The sequence below is a fragment of the Jaculus jaculus genome, chromosome 15 (genome assembly GCF_020740685.1).
Source record: "Jaculus jaculus isolate mJacJac1 chromosome 15, mJacJac1.mat.Y.cur, whole genome shotgun sequence".
In the NCBI taxonomy this organism is placed as follows: domain Eukaryota; kingdom Metazoa; phylum Chordata; class Mammalia; order Rodentia; family Dipodidae; genus Jaculus; species Jaculus jaculus.
In genome coordinates, this window is record NC_059116.1 from 19,028,510 (window position 1) to 19,039,678 (window position 11,169).

General features: G+C 46.2%; 1 pseudogene; it reads right to left on the reverse strand.

Annotated features, from left to right (window-relative positions):
* Window positions 1-9,754: 9,754 nt before the first annotated feature.
* LOC123455117 lies at window positions 9,755-10,433 on the reverse strand (annotated as a pseudogene).
* Window positions 10,434-11,169: the final 736 nt, after the last annotated feature.

Genomic DNA, 11,169 nt, shown 5'->3' on the forward strand with positions numbered 1-11,169 from the left:
AACACAGCTCAGAGCTGGACGGAGGCTCTGCCCACAGACCCACCTCCTCCAGCCAGGCAGCTGGAAATCTAATGAATCACAAGCTTTAATAAACTCCTGAATCTATGGGGGACATCCATTCAAAATACCACAACTATGTGAACACAAGGACCCAAGTTTGCTCTCCAGAACGTATGCAAAACGTTTGGGGTTGGGGCCTGGAGAGATGGCTTAGTGGTTAAGCGCTTGCCTGTGAAGCCTAAGGACCCCGGTTCAAGGCTCGATTACCCAGGACCCACATTAGCCAGATGCACAAGGGGGTGCATGTGTCTGGAGTTCATTTTCAGTGTCTGGAGGCCCTGATGCACCCATTCTCTCTCTCTCTCTCTCACTCTCTGCCTCTTTCTCTGTCTGTCACTCTCAAATAAATAAATAAATAAATAAATAAATAAATAAATAAAATAAACAAAAAAAAAGTAAAAAAAAAAAAAAACAGTTTGGGGTAGCCACCCATGCCTGCACCCTCATCACTGAAGGGAGACTAAGGTAGGAGAGTCACGGGGCGCACTGGTCAGACAGCCCCATCATAAAATGGCAGGTCCAGGTTCAGTGAGACTGTTTCAAGGAAATAAAGTGGAGGAGTGATAGAGGAAGACATCCAGGCTCCTCCTCTTGCCTCTGAAAGTGTGCACATCTACACGCACGTGCATGCACAATAACACTATACCACACACACACACACCCCAAAAAACATCATAACTGAAAAATAGTCAACTGGCTTTCTTTCTTGCTATTCACTGTCAACCTCAGGAAGGCAATGTTCTAGGAAGGATCCCAGACTTTTGCTCTTCTCTTTCCTGCTGATGTAGAGCTCTGTGTTGATCCGAGGCATTGCCACCCTTCGACTGAGACCTTGGGTCCATCTGCGCTTGGGAGTCAGACAGCCTTGCATTCTGTAGATGGACTTTAATTTTTTTTCTTTTATTCAGTTTAAAAAAATATTTTATATTTATTTATTTATTTGACAGAGAAAGAGGGAGGGAGAGAGAAAGAGAGAATGGCTGTGCCAGGACCTCCAGCCACTGCAAATGAACTCTAGATGCACGCGCCCCCTTGTGCATCTGGCTTGTGTGGGTCCTGAGGAATCAAACCTGGGTCCTTTGGCTTTGCAGGAAAATGCCTTAACCACTAAGCCATCCCTCCAGCCCCTTTTATTCAGTTAAAAAAACAAATTTCGCCAGCTGTAGTGGTGCACACCTTTAATCCCTCAGAGGCCACCCTGAGATTACATAGTGAGTTCTAAGTCAGTCTGAGCTAGAGTTAGACCCACCCTACCATGAAAAGCCAAAATATATATATACATATATATTGGCATATATTTCTTGTAAATGGTGATGTATTCACAAAGAATTTATTACAAAAGATTTTTTAAAATATTTTTTATTTATTAATTTGACAGGGAAAGAGAGAGAGAGAGAGAGAGAGAGAGAGAGAGAGCATGGGCACACCAGGGCCTCCAGCCACTGCAAACAAACTCCAGATGCATGCGCCCCCTTGTGCATCTGGCTAACATGGGTCCTGGGAATCAAACCTGGGTCCTTTGGCTTTGTAGGCAAATGCTTTAACCACTAAGCCATCCCTCTAGCCTTACAAAGGGTTTTTAAAATTTATTCAGGTATATTTATCATGAACTTTAACTTCCTTCACCAGTGCATTCTCTTCCCCTCCTGCTAGCCTCCTTCCTTCCACCAGAGAGACTCATTTCGGCTTTCCTATCATAAATATAAATGCTTTTATGGGTCTGTATAAAACCTAGCATCCACAAGTGAGAGGAAACATGCAATATTTGCCTTTCTGAGTCTGTCTTATTTCTCTTAAAACGATCATCTCAAGTTACGCCCATTTCCAACAGACAATATGATTTTATGTTTTTACGGTTGAATGAAATGCCATTGTGTACCTGTGCCATGCTTCTGTTACTCATTCATCTGTTGACGGTCACCTTCACTGAGCCCGTAGGTTGGCTGTTATGAACAGTGCTGTAGTCAATGTACACGTGCAGACGCCTTCGTGGCTGCTGACGTGCAGTCCCACAGGTACACACTCAGGAGCGCTAGAAGTGGGTCATATGGAAGTTCTAATTTATTCCTTTTTTTTTTTTTTGAGAAATATCCAGACTGACTTCCGTAGCTGTTGGACTAATTTACATTCCTACCAGCAGTATATAAAGGTTCCCCTATATACACATTGTGTGCGCCACCACGCCTGGCCCATCTTCACTAGCATTTGCTGTCCTTCTTTGTTCTTTATGATGGGCTGGTCTGACATAGAATCAAAGTGTAGTTCTAATATGCATTTCCCTGATGGCTAAGGATGGTGAACCTTTTTCCCCATGTCCATCGGCTGATTGCGTTTCATCTTTTGAGAACAATCTGTTCATCTCATTAGCCCGCTTATTGGTTGGATGACTTTTTGTTCCTTTTTTGTTTTTTTTTCGGCTCCTTTTCTGTTTTTTTAATTTTATACGATCCCGTTGGTCATTTCCTGGCAATTATTTCCCGAGTTATTGAGTTCTCTTCAGAGAGTCCTTACCTGGGCTCGTGTCTTAAAATGCTTTCCCTGTGTATATTTCAGAGGTTTTGTGTTTCCATGTGAATTTTAGAATTGCTTTTTACCTAGTGCTGTGAGGAATGTCACTGGGATTTTGATGGGGTTGCACTGGATCTGTAGATTGTTTTTGGCAGCATAGCTGTTTTCCCACTATTAGTTTGGCCAGTCCCTGAGTATGGGAAGTCCTTCTGTGTTCTACCATTTCTTCAACTTCTTTAGGAGTCTGAATCTTGCATTGTAGAGAGCGTTCATGCCTGCGGTTAAGTTTATTTCTAGGTAGCTTATTCATTTATTTATTTGTTTTTGAGCTATCTTGAATGGGACTATTTCTCTGATTTCATTCTCAGTATGTCCATTATCGGTATTGAGAAAAACTAATTAATCTTTGTATGTTGATTTTGTATAGAGGTAGGCTTTCTATTGGGTCACAGACATTCCTATTTCATTTTGCATGCACATTTTATTTTCTTAAAACAGAGACATTTTAAAACTTTTAAAAATATATTTTTTTTTTTATTTATTGGGGAGAGAGGTAGAGAGGCAGACCTTGTACATCTGGCTTACATGGGAACTAGGGAATCGAACCTGAGTCCTTAAGCTTCTCAGGCAAGTGCTATAAGTGCTAAGCCATTTCTCCAGCTGGACATTTTATTTTTTATTTGTTTATTTGATTTGATTTGATCCTGGCTGGCCTACAATTCTTAATCCTCCTGCCTCAGCCTCTTGAGCAGGGATCATAGGCGTGTGCCGCCACATCTAAACATACTGATCCTTAATTTGCCTTTTATGGTGAGGGGAGCTTGGTCTCACTATATGCGTAGAGTGGCCTTGAACTCATGGCCTGAAGAAATCCTTCTGCTGCAGCCTCCCTGCGTGTACAAATTCACTCTGGTTTTATTTTTTTTTTATTTTGATATTTTGAAGTTGGGTCTCACTCTAGCCCCAGATGACCTGAAATTCACTCTGTAGTCCTTAGAGTGGCCCTCAACTTATGGCGATCCTCCTAGCTCTGTCTCCCGAGTGCTTGGATTAAAATCATGCCCTACCACACCCAGCTTCTTCTGGTTTTATTTTTAATATTTTATTTATTTGAGAGAGAGAGAGGTAGATAGAGAGAGAATGGGTACACCAGGGTCTCTAGCTACTGCAAATGAACTCCAGATGCATGCACCACCTTGTACATCTGGTGTTACATGGGTACTGGGGACTTGAACTTGGGTCCTTGGGTTTAACCACTAAGCCATCTTTTCAGCCCTCACATTGGCTTTTTAAACCTACTTGCCATTAGTATTATAAGGATAAGCAAGTGCTTCTGCTACCATGCCCTGAGGAACCCCCTCCACAAGATGCAGCATGGGAAATGGTGCACCCATGGATGGCCAGGCCCCTTTCCCAGTGTTCCTCCTGGAGCCTTTGTGGAGCTGCGAACGGCGCCCTGGTTCTGGGGCTGTGTCTCTGCTAGGCCAGCCTGAGCAGGCCTGGAGGGGTGAAGTGCGTGTTTCCTCATACCCGAAGCAAACATAGATGGGATTCACCCACTGATTGGTCACCATGCGGTTTCTGTCACAGGAGTGGGGGCGAGCTAACAGTTCTTCCCAGGACCCACGGGTGTGTGGAGCATGAGAGGGGAATTCTCAGAAGGGGCTGGAGAGATGACTTTGTGGTTAAGGCGCTTGCCGGTGAAGCCCAAGGACTCATGTTCTAATCCCCAGGTTCCACATAAGTCAGACGCAGTGATGCAAGCACGCAATGACACACGTGCACACAAGGGGGCGCACGTGTCTTAGTTCGTTTGTAGCGGCTGAAGGCCCGGGCATGCCCATTCTCTCTGCCTCTTTCTCTCTCTCTCTCAAAAAAGAAAAGAAAGAACGAAAGGGAGGAGGGAGAAAGGGAGGAAGGGAGGAAGGGAGGAAGGGAGGAAGGGAGGAAGGGAGGAAGGAAGGAAGGAAGGAAAGAAGGAAGGAAGGAAGGAAAGAAGGGAGGAAGGGAGGAAGGGAGGAAGGGAGGAAGGGAGGAAGGAAGGAAGGAAGGAAGGAAGGAAGGAAGGAAGGAAGGAAGGAAGGAAGGAAGGAAGGAAGGAAGGAGGGAGGGAAAGGAAGGAAGGAAGGAGGGAGGGAAAGGAAGGAAGGGAGGAAGGGAGGAAAGGAGGAAGAAAGAAAGAAAGAAGGAATATACTCAGAATGACAGGACCATGGTGTTGGTGCACCTTACAGGCCTTGGGCACTTTAAATAGAGACCTTTGCATTTTTCCATCACAGGGGCACCTGCCGGCATAATGTTTTTAAACATGCCTTAAGAGTGTGAAGAGCCTCTGTTGAGCTCACTGAGACAGGTGTGGGCTTCTTGGGGCTAAGCGACAGGTGAAGGGCTGGCAGGCGCCCTGTCCCCCACATGGATGAGTCAAGCTGGAATGGGCAGAGCATACAAGATCCTTACACCAATGCCTCCCTCCCTGTCTCCCCACTAGCCTGTGGGCCAGTGGTCTTGCATGACAGTCCACAGCTGCCTGTCCCATCTGTCTATGCAAAGACTCTTCTTTTCCTCCCTGCCTCTCTCCCCTTCCCTCCTATTTAAAAAATTTTTTTTTGTTTATTTTTATTTATTTATTGGAGAGCGACAGACAGAGAGAGAATGAGGCAGAGACAGAGGGAGAGAATGGGCACGCCAGGGCCTCCAGCCACTACAAACGAACTCCAGATGCGTGAGCCCCCTTGTGCATCTGGCTAACGTGGGTCCTGGAGAATGGAACCTTGAACCAGGATCCTTAGGCTTCACAGGCAAGCACTTAACCGCTAAGTCATCTCTCCAGCCCTCTCTTTTAAAAAAATATTATTTAAATATTATTTAAGGGGGGAGGGAGGGAATTAACATGGGATTTTTTAATATGGAAAATGCTAATAAAGATTAAAAAAATTTAAAAATTAAAAAAAAACCTTTTAAAAGTGTTTAATTGCCTTTACAACCTAAGAAGGGAAGAAACAAGCCAAGCATGATGGCACATGCTTTTAGTCCCAGCACTTGACAAGCAGAGGCAGGTGGATTGCTGTGAGTTCAAGGCCACCCTGAGTCTGCATAGTGAATTCTAGGTCAGCCTGGGCTAGTATGAGACCCTACCTCAAAAAAAAAAAGAAAGAAAAAAAGAAAGAAAGAAAGAAAGAAAGGAGGGAAGGAAGGAAGGATGAGGATGAGGAAAAATGAAGAAAAACACATATCAAATGAACATGTATTTGTAAAGAAAACAGATAAAGTGGTATAATTTACCAAAATGTAATTATCTTTGGGTAAAGATAAATTGATAATTTTTCTTGTCAGTAAATTTCTAATTTTTACAATGACATTTTTATTAGATAGACTTATTCTTTTCAAAATAGTGTATGTCCCCACCTGTTAATGCTTCTCAAAGAAATCTACTTCAGGAATTGGGGTTACTAAATGTAGCATTTGTTTGCTTGTTTTTGTTTTTTGCTTTTGGCTTTTCTGAGGTAGAGTCTTGCTCTAGCCCAGGCTGACCTGGTAGTCTCAGGGTGGCCTTGAACTCATGTCAGTTCTCCTACCTCTCTGTATCTAGTGTTGAGATTGAAGGCATGTGTCACCACACCCGGCAAGTTTTTGTTTTTGTTTTTAGGTAGGGTCTCACTCTAGCCCAGACGGGCCTGGAACTCACAGAGATCCTCCTACCTCAGCCTCCCGAGTACTGGGATTAAAGGTATGTGACACCATGCCTGGCTTAGTCTAGTATTTATAACTCATAGTTATAAATATTGTATTGTTAAATTTTGAATAAATTGGGAGCTTTGTATTAAAAAAATAAATATTTATTTAAGAGAAGGAGGACAGGCAGATAGAGAATGGGCACACCAGGGCCTCCAGCCACTGCAAACAAGTGAACTCCAGACACATGAGCCCCCTTGTGCATCTGGCTTATATGGGTACTGGGGAATTGAACCTGGGTCCTTAGGCTTCACAGGCAAGTGCCTTAACCACTAAACCATCTCTCCAGCCCTCCCTTCCTTTCTTCTTTGAGACAGGTTGAGTTAGTATTTGTGTAGACCAGGCTGGCCTCCAGTTTATGGTGATCCTCCTGCCTCTGTTTCCTGAGTGCTGGAATTACAAGCATGTGCTTCCTCATGCCAGACAGTTAGGCTGTCAATTTTTTTTTCTTTTTTTTTTTACAAATCTGTTTGCAACATGGTGATAATAAGCTCTGCTTTTGGGGAGTGAAAAATCATGAGACCTGGAGCGTCCGGCTCTGGATCACCAGGGCTCTCCTGTGACAGTGGGGGACAAAGCGGGGACCCTTATTTCCTCAGCTGCCCTGCATTTTCCCAGCATGCTACAATCCGCCTGGCTTCCTTCTCTTCTGGGCTTAGGTGTCTTATTTGGAACTGGAGAGTTTTCAGTTAAGCTAATGGATTTTTTTTTTCTTCCAGTGTGCTTATTGGCAATGCATTTTGCTAATCAGTCAGCTCTAATCAGCCTCGCTTTCTCAACACGGCAATTCCCAGGGGCCCAGAGAGAGAGCTTGGGCCCACGCTATACACAGCCCAGAGCCAGGAAAGCGCCTCATCAGCATTAATTGCTGTAAGGAGTCGACCAGGGCTCGCCCAGCTCCATCCTCTGCTATTTAGAACACAAGTGAACATTTTCAGTGCAGCCTGGGCAGGTTGGGGGCAGCAAAAAAAAAAGAAAGAAAAGAAAAAAAAAAAAAAAAGCCAAGGTTGTGGCCCATAAAGACTTTGGGAGTCACGTATAGGGGAAATATTTACATATCCCCAACACAACCCACGCTAGCAACAGGAGAAATCACACCAGCTATTTCCCAGAGATGCTTCATAATTCTCAGGGGTAGCAGGGTTTATTGAACGCATGGCTAGGTACTCGGGATGTATCTTAGTAGAGTGTGCCTTCTCTACACGCATGAAGCCCTGGGTTCGATCCCCAGCACCACAGAAACTTGAGTGTTCTGGTTGTCTTTGGCTATGCAGCAAGTTTGAGGCCAGCCTAGGACATGTGAAATCCTTTCTGAAAAACGGAGGCGGGGTTGGGGGGGCTGCGGGAGAGATGGCTCAGCGAATAAAGGCATTCACTTGTAAAGCCTGATGGCCTGGGTGTGATTCCCCAGTACCCACCTAAGCCAGATGCACAAAGTGGCTGATGTTCCTGGAGTTCATTTGCAGGAGGTCCTGGTGCACCTCTGTCTCTCAAATAAATAAGTAAATAAAAATAAATAAATATTTTTACTGGGCTGGAGAGGTGGCTTAGTGGTTTAGGCTCTTGTCTGCAAAGCCAAAGGGCCCAGGTCTGATTCTTCAGTACCCATATAAAGCCAGATGCACAAGGTGGTACACGCATCTGGAGTTCGTTTGCAGTGGCTAGAGGCCCTGGCACACCCATCCTCTCTCTCTCTGTCTCTTTCCCTCTCCCTCTCTCAAATAAGTAAATAAATTTAAAAAGCTCTATTTATTTATTTGCAAGCAGAGAGTGATAGAGAGAAGAGAGACAGAATGAGTGCCCAACACCTGCAGCCACTGCAAATGGACTCTGGGTGCATGTGTCACCCTGTGCATCTGACTTTATGTGGGTACTGGGGAATCAAACTTAGGTTGTTAGGTTCTGAAGGCAAGGGTCTCAACTGCTGAACCGTCTCCCCAGCCCCCAAAACATTTTGTTTTTAAAGTAACCATGAGGGCTGGAGGAATGGCTTAGCAGTTAAGGCATTTGTCTGCAAAGCCAAAGGACCCAGGTTTGATTCCCTAGGACCCACGTAAACCAGATGCACAAGGGGGCACACGTGTCTGCAGTTCTTTTGCAGTGGCTAGAGCCCTGGTGTGCCCATTCTCTCTTTCTCTCTCTGTCTCCTTTCTTCCTGCCAAATAAATAAATGAATAAATAAATAATAAAAAGTGAACATGAGCCTGTCATGGTGGCACACGCCTTTTATAATTTTTTTGTTTTATCTTTATTTATTTATTTGAGAGTAAGAGCGAGAGAGAGGGAGAGAGAGAGAGAGAGAGGAAGAGAGAGAGAATGGGCGCGCCAGGGCTTCCAGCCACTGCAAACGAACTCCAGACGCGTGCGCCCCCTTGTGCATCTGGCTAACGTGGGTCCTGGGGAATCGAGCCTCGAACTGGGGTCCTTAGGCTTCACAGGCAAGCGCTTAACCGGTAAGCTATTTCTCCAGCCCCACAGACCTTTTTTAATCCCAGCACTCGGGAGGCAGAGGTAGGAAGATCTCTGTGAATTCGAGACCAGCCTGAGACTACATACTGAAATCCAGGTCAGCCTGAGCTAGAGTGCGACCTTACCTTAAAAAACCGAAAAAAAAAAAAAAAAAAAAAAAAGTAAACATAAGTTACAGCACTGGGATGGAAGGTGTGTACCACCATGCCGGGCTGTTTTATTTATTTATTATTTATTTACTTGACAGCCACAGACAGAGAAAGAGGCAGATAGAGAGAAATAGAGAGAATGGGCGCGCCAGGGCTTCCAGCCTCTGCAAACAAACTCCAGACGCGTGCGCCCCCACGTGCATCTGGCTAACGTGGGTCCTGGGGAACCGAGCCTCGAACCGGGGTCCTTATGCTTCACAGGTAAGCACTTAACCGCTAAGCCATCTCTCCAGACTTTTTAGACAACGTTTCACACTGAATCCCAGGCTGGCTTCACAATCTTGGTAATCCTCCTGCCTTGTCCTCCTTCATGGTGGTGTGACAGATGTGAGCCACCACACCAGGCTCCAGAGGTTGATTTGACATGAATTACGGAAAGACACAGGTTTCTCTTCTGAAATCAGGGAGTCGTCTTATTCTGCCGTGGGGACTGCTGTGTCCTCCGTGGGTGGCAGGTGCAATGCGGGGTGAAGGCTCCCCACATTCGGCCCTGTAGAAACTGCCCTGGGAAGTGACGGCTCTGCCCCGAAGCTGCCTCGCGCCTTCTGTGGCTCCACATGTGCCCTCTGGTGAACTGTGCCGGTTCCCACCTCTGCGGTGAAGGGTCTGGGGTGACCCTTGTCTTCTCCAAAGCCAGCTTTCTCTTTTCATTTTACTTATGTAATTTTTAGAGTCCATGAAGCGCTTTTGTCCTCACAGGGCTCTCCTCCTTCCCCATTCCTCATGCATCACGACCAAGGCTGGTGAGGTGGCTCCTCGGGGCTCAGAACAATGATTTAAGGTACCAGTCTCTCCCTGGCACCTCTGCAAAATGCACATCCTCCGGAGTTCATGGTCCACACTCTACTGCTCAGAGCTGTCCACTTCCTTCCACTCCCGATAGCCAGCAGGGGACTGGCCCCGCAGGCTGGGCTGGCCAGCAGCCCCTTAAACCCGAGTCCTTTCTTCCTCAAGGAGCTGCTGTATCTCGGCTGTGCTCCCCGGGTTGAGCTCCCCGGGCTTTGGCTTACTGGCCTCCTTGCCTCTGGCCGGCCACGGGCTGCCTGCAGGCCTTCAGCTCCTGCAACTCGGGCACGGCATCCCTCAAGGGGGTGCAGGTTCCCCACCACCACTGTGGCCTGGCCCTTTGGCTCTTCCCTGAGCTTCTGCTCAATCATCTTAATGGCTTCAATTTTTCTGTGGCCTCAGTTTCTCTTTCTTGGGTAAGATGACCTGCACCTCCCTTGAGGGATGCCAACACTCCTCTGGTCCAGCTCCAGCCTCTGCACCAAGGCGCTGGGGTGACGCGGGCGGTCTACCTGCGTCCTGGCAAAGATGTCAGTGTCCAAAGAATGCCCCAGTCCTTTTCCTGCATTCCACAAGCCCGCCAAGGCTGGCTTCTGGACCTGGGGTGCAGAGGGCCCCCCCTTGGGCCTCACAGCCCCCTGGTGCACCCAGCGCCCTCACTTTGCCCATCTTTGCCGGAGAGAAAGCCCCACATGGAGACCAGGGTGACTGTGGTGTAGGAGTGAGGTGGATCAAAACCTACCACTTGCTCACAAAGGACATTTATCTTCAGTGAAATCGTAAGCTCTCTCACTGGTTTTAGCAAAATACAGGGTGGCATTTCCTTTCTGGACTACATGGTTTTATTCTATTAGGGAGATTCCATTCATGCAAATTAACTATAGGAATGCCATCCCGTGTATGTGTGTGTGTGTGTGGGGGGTGTGGGGTCTCTCTCTCTTAAGGGTTTAAATGAAAGGTTTTGTGTTTAAAAGGACATTTAAAGGCTGGAGAAATGGCTCAGTGGCTAAGGTGCTTGTCTGCGAAGCCAAAGGACCCAGGTTCAATTCCCCAGGACCCACATAAGCCAGATGCACAAGGTGGCACATGTGTCTGGAGTTCATTTGCAGTGGCTGGAGGCCCTGGTGTGCCCATTCTCTCTTTCTATCTATCTATGTATTGTCTGTCTGTCTATCTATCTATCTATCTATCTATCTATCTATCTATCTATCTATCTATCTATCTATTATCTATCTATCTCAACTATCTATCTGCCTCTCTGTCTCAAATAAATAAATAAATAAATAATATATATATTTTTAAAAAAGGACACTTAAGGTGGATGTGGTGGTGGACACCTTTAATCCTAGCTCTCAGGGGTCTGGGAGGAAGGAAGTTCGAAATGAGTTCAAGGCCAGCCAAGGGC